Consider the following 12,401-nt stretch of genomic DNA (forward strand, 5'->3'; position numbering starts at 1 on the left):
AAACTATAAACGCTGATTTGGTCGAACCCAACCTTCAACAGAGTTCATCCAAGACCTTCAGAGAATTGCCAAGGACGTTTACTGTCCACAAAACATGCATGACTCCAATACAAACTCCAGGGCAAACTCACCAAGCTTCAGAAGCCAGAATGTCTCCATCATAAAGAAAGGATGCTCCAGGTGACCTAGCCATGGAAACATACATACATGGATATGTACGTATACTTTGTTCTGGAAGCCCAGATCTTGGGGTCTGTTTGTGCCTTCCAGACCTAATTGGTTAAGAGTAACCTTTGAAGTGAGGAAGTTCACCTTCCTAGGTCAGGTTCATTGGGAACCTTTGATGTACTACAGACCTTCCTTTGAGCCCATGTTTCCTTTCAGAGGCCCTCTGATAAGATCTCCTGGGAAATCTAAAAGAAGAGTTGTGAAGGGCATCACAGATCACAGCCAATGTACAGAAAGTCTTGACAGTTGGTTCTTTCTACTACATTGAAAATATGGGAACTCTCCAGTCAATACTCTGCTGTTTTCTTATTCAGTCCCAGCCTGCCCTGAGAGCCAGGCAGAGCCAGTTGGAAGACGTGAGGTATTGGGGAGCTCTCCTCTCCCTGATGGAGATAAACCAACTTGGATTCTCTGTATACTTCTAAGTCTTGACAGATGAGCTGTTCCGCCTGAGAAACAGTCCAACAACCTTACTGTAAAAATGCATACACTTTCCACATTACAAATGCCAGACAGCTAAAAACACAAGCCCTTCAATGACTGTCAAATCGCACAAGAGGATGCAGATGGCATTCATGTTGAATTACAATACAATTCACCATCTTTTTTTTTTTTTTTTTTTTGTGGTACGCGGGCCTCTCACTGTTGTGGTCTCTCCCGTTGCAGAGCACAGGCTCCGGACGCGCAGGCTCGGCGGCCATGGCTCACGGGCCCAGCCGCTCCGCGGCATGTGGGATCTTCCCGGACCGGGGCACGAACCGTGTCCACTGCATCGGCAGGCGGACTCTCAACCACTACGCCACCAGGGAAGCCCCAATTCACCATCTTTATGGTATTTGCCAAAGCTTTCTCATTGTTTCCATTTCTTTTTTTTTTTTTCTCTTAGGGGAAAAACAGAAATAATATGCTTTGGGGTTTTTTCACTTAAAATGAGGAACTCAGATCTAAGTAAACAGTACATCTTAACACTTCTCTTGCTTTCAGGGGAGAAAAACAAGTGGAAAAATTATTAAATACATTTGGAGAGAAGAAGAATCCCTCCCTTGTAAGCTAAAATATGAATGAAACAAGTAGAGTCGTATATCTGAAAAAAAATTATTTTGACCCCTATTACCAAAGCTAAATTACAAGAATCATCTGGAAAATATGTTTGGTGGCAAAATATACTACGGCACTCACCAGTTGGAGTTATTAAGATTTGGGTCACGTTTCCCAGTCTACAGTGATGTAGCCTAGCAGTTCTCTTATGGAAGCTCTCTTAGGTAGGTACGTCTGTCTTGAGGCTGAGGCAGGTGGATGTGATGCCAGCACTCAGCTCTGCCATTTACCAGCTACATGTGTTCTTGTGCAAGTGGATTACCTCTCTGAGCTTTGGTTTCCTCATTCATAGGCTGATGACAATAACAGTACCTTCCTCGGGCTTCCCTGGTGGCGCAGTGGTTAAGAATCCCCCTGCCAATGCAGAGGACATGGGTTCGAGCCCTGGGCCAGGAAGACCCCACATGCCACAGAGCAACTAAGCCTGTGTGCCACAACTACTGAGCCCATGCTCTAGAGCCCGCGAGCCACAACTACTGAAGCCCACGCGCCTAGAGAGCGTGCTCCACAACAAGAGAAGCCACTGCAGCCGCAACTAAGAGTAACCCCAGCTCACGGCAACTAGAGGAAGCCTGCTCGCAGCAACAAAGACCCTACGCAGCCACAAATAAATAAATAAATTACAAAAAATAGTATCTTCCTCATCGGATGTACTAATGTACGTAAAGCAGTCAACGCGGTGCCTGGCACATAATAAGTATGCAAGCATGCATTAAACCCAGAGTCAGCGAATTATGGCCCGCAGACCACCAGTTTTTGTAAAGTTTTACTGGAACACATTCACACTCATCATTTACATATTGTCTATGACTGCTTTCTGTTCACAACAGCACTGAGTAGCTGCAACAGAGACCATGTGGTCTGTAAAGCTGAAAATATTTGCTACTTGGCCCTTTCCAGAGTTTCCAATTCCTGGATGAACAATAAAAAACAACTATTATGATAGTGATAGCTCAATTTTCTTTTCTTTACTTTCTCTCTCTCTCTCTGTGTATGTGTATAGAAAGGAACTGACTTTCAAAGAGTCACCCAGCTGAAAATCACCCAGCAAGGTGGTGACGGGGATTCTCTTATCCCCATTCCCACCCCATATTCCTTCCTGCACTTACAGAACCTTAAAGGAGGTCATTTCTTTCAGGAAGTATGTTTAGCTTGCGGTCCCATAACACATTTGCTATTTTTTTCAACTGATTGGCTTTCAATTCAAATTGAACTTACTAAAACCAAACATTATCATTTAGGGCTTTGAAGTTGATTAAATGTTGTACATAGGTTTGTTCATCCCAAGAACCCTACCCCAAAATATTCTTGATAAAACTTTGGCTCAGACATCCCCCCACTGTGCTTGTCTCCCTCTGGGCTCAGTTTGCTTTGAAGTCAGTGGATGCAGAAAACGTCCCCAGGGGGAGTGTCCCCAACTGGAGGCTTGATCTCTGAAAGTAAGTTCAATGAAAGCCTCAGGGTCACTCCAATGATCATTGAGCCCGTAGGTTAAAAGCTGAGGAGTGCAGACAAATTGGCAGTTACAAATTAGGTGTCCAGAAAGACAGTTCAACTGAAAAAAGTATTTTACTTCTACAACACCCGGGCTCACTTACTGATAAGCTCTAAAGAGAGACTTTTACAAAGTGAATTTGATGTGTAGCTTTGTTCTCTTCGCTTCTATCCCCAGAACACCCTTGCTATTAAAATAAAAAGTAGAATTTGAACTAAATCCTTAAAAAGGGAAAACATATGCAAGTAACTCAAGAGAGAAAAGGTTAATAAACAGGTTTAATAATCCTGCTTATTAAACCCCCTCCATGGGTTTATCACTGAGGTTGAAAAAAGACAGCATCAGAACACACATAAATGGTTTCTCCTGGCCCATTGTGTCGTCTGCCCTTCTACTATGTAACCCTTACAAAGCTACTTTGTTAAAAACAAGAAACTTTTACAAATAGAATTATTTTCTCACCCAGATGTTATGTCGGTTTATTTGCTGAGATACAACGTCTTTCTCTGATCCAAAGATGAACTTCCAAACTATACTAAAAGTCATATAGAATGAAAGAACTTAGTGAATTCAAAAATTATGCTTTAGGGTTTGGAGTTGATAAAAAAAAAAAGAAATAGCAACTAGATTTGAACCATTGGAGGTTTTGATGTTAATTTTTTTTTAATTTTTATTGGAGTATAGTCGATTTACAATGTTGTATTAGTTTCAGGTATACAGCAAGGTGAACCAGTTATACATATACATATATCCACTCTTTTTAGATTCTTTTTCCATATAGGCCATTGCAGAGTATTGAGTAGCTGTTAATTATTTTGACTCTTTAACATTTTATTCAATTTAAGGTAAATTTATTTTCTTCTTTCCTAAATGGCTCTGGGATTAAGAGCAAGTCTCAGACTTGAGGCAGAATTTTACAGCCAAGTTACAAAAGCCTGACAAACAAAGTTTATAATGGGAACACAAAACAACATGACCAGCACTACTACGATGGAATCAAAATATGTGGGAAATAAATTTTTTTCCAGTAATATACAGGAGAATATGAAATTCCCACATTGAAATAAAGCATATTTGCTGGTTATTTACTAGGAATAACCAGTATTTCTATGTTGAGGGAATACAGTAATTCAATCCGCACATGCCTGAAAAATGCGAACACAGGTAATGGCCAACTTGTCTTGCTTCCTCATTGAAACCAAATGGAATTTGCCTACAACAAGCAACTCTTATTTTGTGAGTATAAATTCAACAAGAGATTTAAAAAGAGGGAGAAAAAGACTGAAGCCAGACTACATAAAATAGGAAAAACAGCAGAATACCCCAGTTGTCCAACCCAGGGCAGATATAAAATAAAACTGAAAATAGCTTAAGGAAGATGCTATACAGGTCCTGGTGTTCCTTCATGTTGCATTTGAGCAGGAAAAAAAAAAAAAATGGGGAGAATACAAGATCTGGTCCCTTAGCTTCACAAAGTTCCATCCCAGCTGGAGAGCCATAGTGTTACATGCATTCATGAACACAGATGAGTCACACCTCAGTACTGGTTCAGAGTGTCCCCATTTTCCAATCCCTGGCAGAATCTCTCTGATCATTTCTTATCTTTCAGAAAGTAGATCAGTCCTGTTATTTACCACCACAGAGAAGTTAACCCATGGCCCACCCTCCTTTCTGTTATTCTGTCTTTTTAAATTCTGGGTTCTCCTGTTTTCTCAGCTCATCTCCCCACAGAGAGCTTTTCTTGGGAGGGCATGTGCGTTCACTTTTCCTTACTGTCATCATCTTAATAGCTTACAGTTATGTAGCACTTCCCACTTTCCACACTCTTTCAAACATCCCAGGGGGCTTCCCTGGTGGCGCAGTGGTTGGGAGTCCGCCTGCCAATGCAGGGGACACGGGTTCGTGCCCCAGTCTGGGAAGATCCCACATGCTACAGAGCGGCTGGGCCCGCGAGCCATGGCCACTGAGCCTGCGTGTCCGGAGCCTGTGCTCCGCAACGGGAGAGGCCACAACAGTGAGAGGCCCGCGTACGGCAAAACAAAAACAAACAAACCAAAAAAACATCCCATAGTGCCCCTATGCAGTAGTAGTATTATTCTCAATTTACTCAGGAAATGAAACAGTATTAACAGACTCATTGTTTATATACAGGATCCATTCCCAGCGCCATCCCGAAAAAAGGATTTATTATAACTTCTCATTTATAAGCATTACATAAATGACTTTCTCATATAAACAAAACATTCCTTTTGGACACCAAAGCTGCATTTTAATCATTTTGTAAGAAATCCTTCTCAAAAAACTTATATGTCATAAAGGATAGTCAATGCAATTTAACCTTTTCTTGAAGAGCCGAATATAAATGTAAATATCATTATCTTATAATTATGTAATATAGTTTTGTTCCTTTGAGTTTAGCAATTTTCCCCCTTATTCCTTTCAGGCTATCTGCTGTAACTTCCCATTTTAGTGGGCCTGCCTCTTACAGTCCCATTTCTGTTTCAAACACCCTGAAGTCATCTAAACCAAGAATTAGACAACCATGTTTATTAAAAACGGCATGTCAGATAAGGTTCAAGGAATGACATAGAAATTATTGTTAATAAGTTTGGTGCAGAGATCTTAAGAATGCTGTTTCACTTTTCAAAGAAAGCCCTTTTCAACTTTTCCACTCAGGACCATGTTAAGAAAGGAAAACCTGAGGTTGCCAAAGTCTAACCTTCAGATAAGCTAGGTGGTTGTGAACTTTGATTTCCATTTTCATTCACATCTACCCAGTTTCTTATATCCTCCTGTGAGTTATCTGCCAACAGGTCTCAAAGCAGAGTAGGAATCTATGAACAATATTACTTTTTTGCCCAGTGTTACTGGTACTAAATTAAGTCACAACAATTTGAACAATCTACTCCAGACCCCCAAAATTACTCTGAATAATTTCAAGAAGAAAAAAAAAATAATCAGTTGATAACTGATGCAAAAACATCTTTTCCAAGATTTACTTACTTTAATGAGAGGAAAGTCCACTGGAATAGAAGTCAAGAAATCTAGTTTTAATGCTAACTAGCTATGTGATCTTAGCTAAATCACTTGATTTATCTAGTTCAAATAGTCTATTTTTGTTTTTAATTAACTGACATGATTGAACAACATGAATTTTAAGGTCCCATTCAGCTTCCCGTATAACCTGGCATTTAAAATAGGGTTTGATAAGCAAAATCTATGAAGTGTATGACATCTAGTGGCTTCTCAGTTCATGTACATCCTGACTATTCAACAATTCCCATGAAGTCACCATGGATTAGTACAATCTCATACATCTAAATATTTAGAATTTTAAAAGAGTGATCTAGAGGATAATCTAGTTCAACCTCCTCATTTTACACTCATAACAACAGAACAAATAGTGGTCATATCCTTGCTTAATTAAGGACCCAGAGCTAGAGGTTACCCACAGTCTGCTGACTCTAAATCCAGTGTGTTTATCTTCTTTATTTTTATGTTCCCCACAAATGCCAAAAAAGGCAAGAAATAGCACCATAAAAGACCAAGAAGGATTTTATTCTTTTATGCAAGATCATGTCAATGAAAAATTAATCAGTTGATCTAAGAAAGAAATGCAAAATTTTATTCAAGCCAAATTGAGGATTTTAACCTGGAACAGCCTCTCAGAAAGCTCTCAAAACTATTTCGGGTGTTAGAAGTCAAAGCACAGTTATAGGGCTTCCCTGGTGGTGCAGTGGTTAAGAATCTGCCTGCCAATGCAGGGGACACAGGTTCAAGCCCTGGTCTGGGAAGATCCCACATGCCGTGGAGCAACGAAGCCCATGTGCCACAACTACTGAGCCTGAGCTCTAGAGTCCGTGAGCCACAACTACTGAGCCCACGTGCCACAACTACTGAGCCTGTGTGCTACAACTACTGAAGCCCGTGCACCTATAGCCCGTTCCCCGCAACAAGAGAAGCCACCGCAATGAGAAGCCCACCGCAACAAAGAGTAGCTCCCGCTCACCGCAACTAGAGAAAGTCTGCATGCAGCAACGAAGACCCAATGCAGCCAAAATAAATAAATAAAATTTTAAAATTAAAAAAAAAAAAGAATTACCAAAAAAAACCCCACAGTTATATACGTTTTTGAGATGGGGCTATACATTAAATGATGTAGATAGTTTGCACAATCTAAATCTGAAAATACAAAATGGTGGATCATTGTGACCCTTTACAAGATTGTAAGGAGACAGGTTAGGGGGTCCCCTGAGAAAGAGAACCAGAAATGGCTTTCTTGACATAAGAGAATCCATTTTGGCCTAAGCCATTTTGGACCTAAGCCTGGCCACAATGCTTGCCCTTAAACAGGTCAAAGTAATTAATGATTTTAAGGGAGGGAATGCAGAAACTAGGGAGGAACAGTCAAGAAACAATAGTGCAGCCTTGGGGCAGGGTCCTGGCTCCTCAAGGTATATACACAACATATCTTTGAGTTCTGCAGGAACTAAGGCCCCCCCACCCAGGTGGAGGATAGAATGATGACTTCAATCAACCTGTGCCCCAATTCTAGGCTGAATTCTCCTCTGCTCAAGCCCCTTCACGAATATACATGTACCCTTAGCTTAAAACTTCCCCAATTTTGCTGTTTGGGAGACACTGCTTTGGGAGTGATCCCCAGTGTTCTCCTTACTTCCCGCAAGTAATAAATCCTTCCTTCTCGTGATCTTTAGCTCTGTTGTGTCTACTGGCTCAACACCCACCAAGAGGAGAACCCAGTTTTCAGGTAACAAGATCAAAAAGGAACATAATCGTTTAGGAGTTGTTGGTGCTAGGAGATAGTTGCTCTTTATGGTTGAGCCAGTATTTCTGCCAAAAGGGGGGTGTGGTTGATGCATAATGCAGCTACACAATGCACAGTAGAGGTGAAAGAGGAGGCCAAAGGGCAGAGAAAAAATTTTATGTTTAAATGTTCCTTAACTCATCCTTAGAATATGAGTTTTTATTTCACCAATCATTATCTAACATCATACCTGTTAGTGATTATCACACTGTTTTATAATGGTTGTTTACTTGTTTAAATTTCCTCATTGGTCATGAGTTTCATGAGACTAAGAACCCCAGGTCTCACTCATTTTTGTGGCCCCGGTACCTACAGTTATATTGAGCCTATCACTGATGCTAAAATCTATATATTTACTATCTATGTATCATCTATTTATCTACCTACTTATCAATCAAGGATTGGTAACATATTGTCAATATATCCTTTTTAAATGTAGTGAAGAGTGTGCAATTTTATAAAATAAAAATGTAATTGTGTATTACTTGTATGGCCAAAAAGAAGATAAGTTTATTGGACTGTTTTCCCCACCTTCCATTGGAAAACCACTTATCTTCATCCTGCATCACTTGGGTGGGTCTCCCTTGGCCCCGGAGGAGATTCAGCCCCAGAAGTTCATGACCCAGGCTTGGCCAGTTTGTCTTCCCCATTTTTCTGGGCGTGTCTGTGAGGGTATTTCTGGATAAGAGTAACATCTGAATGAGTAGACTAAAGCGGACTGCGCCTTCCTAATGATCCACTGAAGATCTGAATAGAATAAAAAAGCTAAGTGAGAGGAAACTCCTCCTGCCTGATTATTTGAGGTGGGACATTGTCTAGTGGAAACTCAATTTCCCACTGATTAACAGGATTACGCATCCTGGCTAGGACAGTAATGTGGGAAGTTGGGTGGGGCTGGGGAAGTAAAGCTAGATCCCAAATAAGGGGGACCACATCACTCTGCTTCCAGCTTCACTCCACTACAATCCACTCTCTCTGGTACAGCCCGCGTAACATTCCTAAGACAAATCTGATAGACCTAATCCTTCTTATGTCTCTTCATTGGTCCTGAAAAAAAGTGTAAACTCTCTATACATTGGCCATCATCTCTAAATTCTGCTTCTCTGTCCAGGACCTTTTGTTTTTAAACCCCTACCCCATTTCTACGTGGCCCGTTATAGACACACAATTTTAAACATGTTTTGGTTTTGTTTTGTCGTTTGTCATGTGCTGAGATCACTCTTCACTTGCAAGACTGTCACTCAGTGAAGAAAAATTAGAATTATGATCCTAGTTACACTATACATAAAAAAGAAAACAGGCAAAAGAAGCTATTTATTCCTGAAAACCTTTCTGGAACAACTAACCAATAAATATACGGTAAACACATGCTATGCAGTAAACCCTTAGTAAAGGTGCAGTGGCTAATACAGTGACACATAAAACAATGTTTCTGTCTTCAGTTAGCTGTATGAAGAATACGGAGACAATATTCCTAAATATTAAAATAAAAGTTAAAAATGATAAAAGATACAAACACTAAGATCAACATAACAACAGGAATGCCTTCATATGCTTTCATGTGATAGTCCATGATTGCCAGGAAATCACCCAGTGTTGAGGTGACGCAGTTTGGAAGAGTGGAAGAAACATACATTTTGGAGACAAATAGACCTGTGGTCCACTCCTAGCCCTGATTTTACTAACTCTATAACTGTGACCAAACCACTTAACCTCCCTAAATCTGTTTCCAAAATGATGAGGTACCATGCAGAATAATTATGGGGATTAAATAAGTTGCTCAAAAGCAGTAGAGATTTCCACCTGGAACACAGATGTTTGAATGTGAAGCACCTAGGCTGGAGCCCCTGGGATGTAAATGACCATCCTACAGCCAGAGGGCCCCTGAATGGTGAGGAACTGGAGAAGTGGTGCTCCTTGAGCTCTGTGCTGAGATAAAAGAAGCAGATCACAGAGCAGGAAAGGACCCAGAAAACACAGGTGAAGGAAGGAGAATATTAGAACACTGTAAAATTGATCACGTGTCTCCCTATTTGCTACCTCTGTCCTCTGTCATTCCCCCATCTACTCTCTACAAAGGCAAATGCAAATGCTTAAAATAAGAAACACTATGGACTTCATTTCAGCGACATACACGAGAGAGGAGGTGAGAAGAATCCCATCTCACAATCTGTCTCGGAGGAAGAAAAGTCTCTGGAAAGAAAGTAGCTTCTGGCATCTTCAGAGAAAAGGGAAGTAAGCTGAGTCCTATGAGCCTGCACAGAAAAAGGGAGAGGTGAGAAACGCTGCAAATGTGACCCTTAATTGCCATGAGGAACATTCAGGTTCCCAACATCTGATTAACTTCCAAAAGAAATATATACCCAACATATGCTCTAGATACAAATGGTAACTATGAGGTTTGCTAAGGCCTTATGCTGGCCATAGACAAATGGCAAGATTTAGATGGATCTGAAGGGCTAAGATCATGAGCAAGTGAGCAAAGGCCAGGATACAGAAAAACACTGTCACCTCTCCTGGGGTACATCTATTTCACTGGAATTTATGAGGGCAGAGAAGAAACATAAACTGGAAAGTTACCAGGGCCTAAGTCGTGAAAGCTCTTTATTGCTAGGATAAGGACAACCTTTGCTCTAGGCAATGAAAAATCATTGTAAGGTTCTCAGCAAAGAAGAGGTATGACAAAACTGAAGATTAATTCAGGGGGATTTTTTAGGATAGTTCCTAATGAACCTAGAGTAAACCTGAGAGGGTAATTAGCCAGAACATTCATTTCCCCAAACATAATTAACTTTTATAGCCCTTTAGAGTTTGCAATGGACTTTTCATACACCTAGTTTCATTTTATTCTCCCAACAAGTTCCAGAATCACGTGTTATTCTTATCTACATTTTATAGCTGAAGAACATGAAGATATCAGACAGGGTCTGCAGGATCTGCCTGAGAGAGTGGCTGCTTCAGTATTTCCCTGCACTACACATTAGGCTGGGGCATTCTGTCAAGTACTGTCAAAAGGAATAATATTTGCTTTTTATAGTCTTTTTCTGCCCATGTGCAGGATATTAAAGCACAAAGGCAGCTAAGATACACACGGACTATAGAGCTCTGCTCTGTGGTAGTACTAGGACTAGCTGTCGTTTTAGAACGAGGTCTAGGTATGCAGAGCTAGATCAGCTGTCCCAAATTCCGCTCCTCTTTGCATGACTTTTGAACCCTATTTAAGGATAAAAGCCTGGAGGGAGTGACTTTTTGGACTTTTGTGGTTTATCCAGCGGTTTCACCAGCTATGTGATCTTAAGTAGACTCTTGAGAATTAAAAAAAAACATTTTTTAATTAGTTTGTGTTATTGACAAAAAGTCAAGGATATAGGCCTTTATTACAAAGACAATATGTTCTTTTGGGGGACTGCAGTAGAGAAACAATTCAATTAAATTATTGCAAGCCCAAAGGTGAAGAAGGTAATTAAAATATTAAAAAGACCTGTGTCTGAAGTCTCTGTCTCAGGGAAGCAGGTGTTCTTAGGAGACCAAGAGGAAGGAGAGGTGCTTGGAAAATACACTTCAGTTTTAGTGTTAGAAATCAGCAGTGTTACACCGAAAGTAAAACAAAAGAAGACAAGCTGATTAAGCTGCAGAGAGAAATTCCCTTAAGAAAAAAATTACTATGGTAGAGGCAAGAAGGGAAAAAGCGTATCTTTAACGAAAGGATAGATAGGAAACGGAGGTAGAAAGGTAGAAGGTAGAAGAGAACTAAGGTATTCTTCAAAAAAGCAGTAGAAAATGGGGAATGTGTTAGATGTTATTAGGTCAAAACAATGAGATCCACTGAAATAAACTCTAACAGGATGGGAAGCAAAGCCACTAAACAAACTGGAAAACTCAGAAGAAACCAGGGTTCAAACACCACAGAGTGCCCTCTTCAAGGTGTAGATAGGCTTTCTATTTTGGAAGCACCTACTAAAGGTTGACACTGTCATTCAAAATGCCCACAGAACATCTGGACAGTTTTGAAAAGTAAACCAGAAACATTGGTGTAAAATACTCAAAGAGTTAGACAGTGAGTTTCAATTTGACCAAGTAATTATGCTTGTGCCCTGAGTAAACATATGGTTATATATATATATATATATATATAATAAATCTGCATCAGCATCATCTTCTGTGCTGTGGTCTATAGTGATGCTATATGCTATGAATCTGCATGATGCTTGGTATCAGCTTCAACAGCATTCACAATTTTAACCATATTTTTCAGATACAAAATGATTTGCAGGATTAACTGCAAAGAAATCAGAAGGGAAAAAATTCATATCAGTAAGGACCATATGTCTGATAGCTCTAATGATTTCAGACTAAAACATAAGCCAAGATTTATTTGGAAAGCATTGTGTCACTCCAAATGTGACTGGTAAGTAATTTTATCATAATAATGAACACCTTATAAGTGGTGTCACATTTTCCAAAGTGCACTGCATGGAACAACTAGTCTTGTCAGATGTTGTTAGAAGCTAAGCACCCTTGCATCCCCTCCCCAACAAAAACCTCCACAAAAACACCCTCTTAGTTCTTTTTAAGTGAAATAGCACCCAAATTCCTTTATAGTAGCTGTAAATACTGCTAAATGAATCACAAACACGTTTTGCCTTAGAGATAACACTCGCAGCACCTGTCATGCTCAGCATCTCCTTCTAAAGGTGCCCACAGTCCATGAGGAAAACAGCTGATCCCTGCAGCACAATGGCTAAACCACATGAC

The sequence above is a fragment of the Stenella coeruleoalba genome (genome assembly GCF_951394435.1).
Source record: "Stenella coeruleoalba genome assembly, chromosome: 3".
Lineage (NCBI taxonomy): Eukaryota > Metazoa > Chordata > Mammalia > Artiodactyla > Delphinidae > Stenella > Stenella coeruleoalba.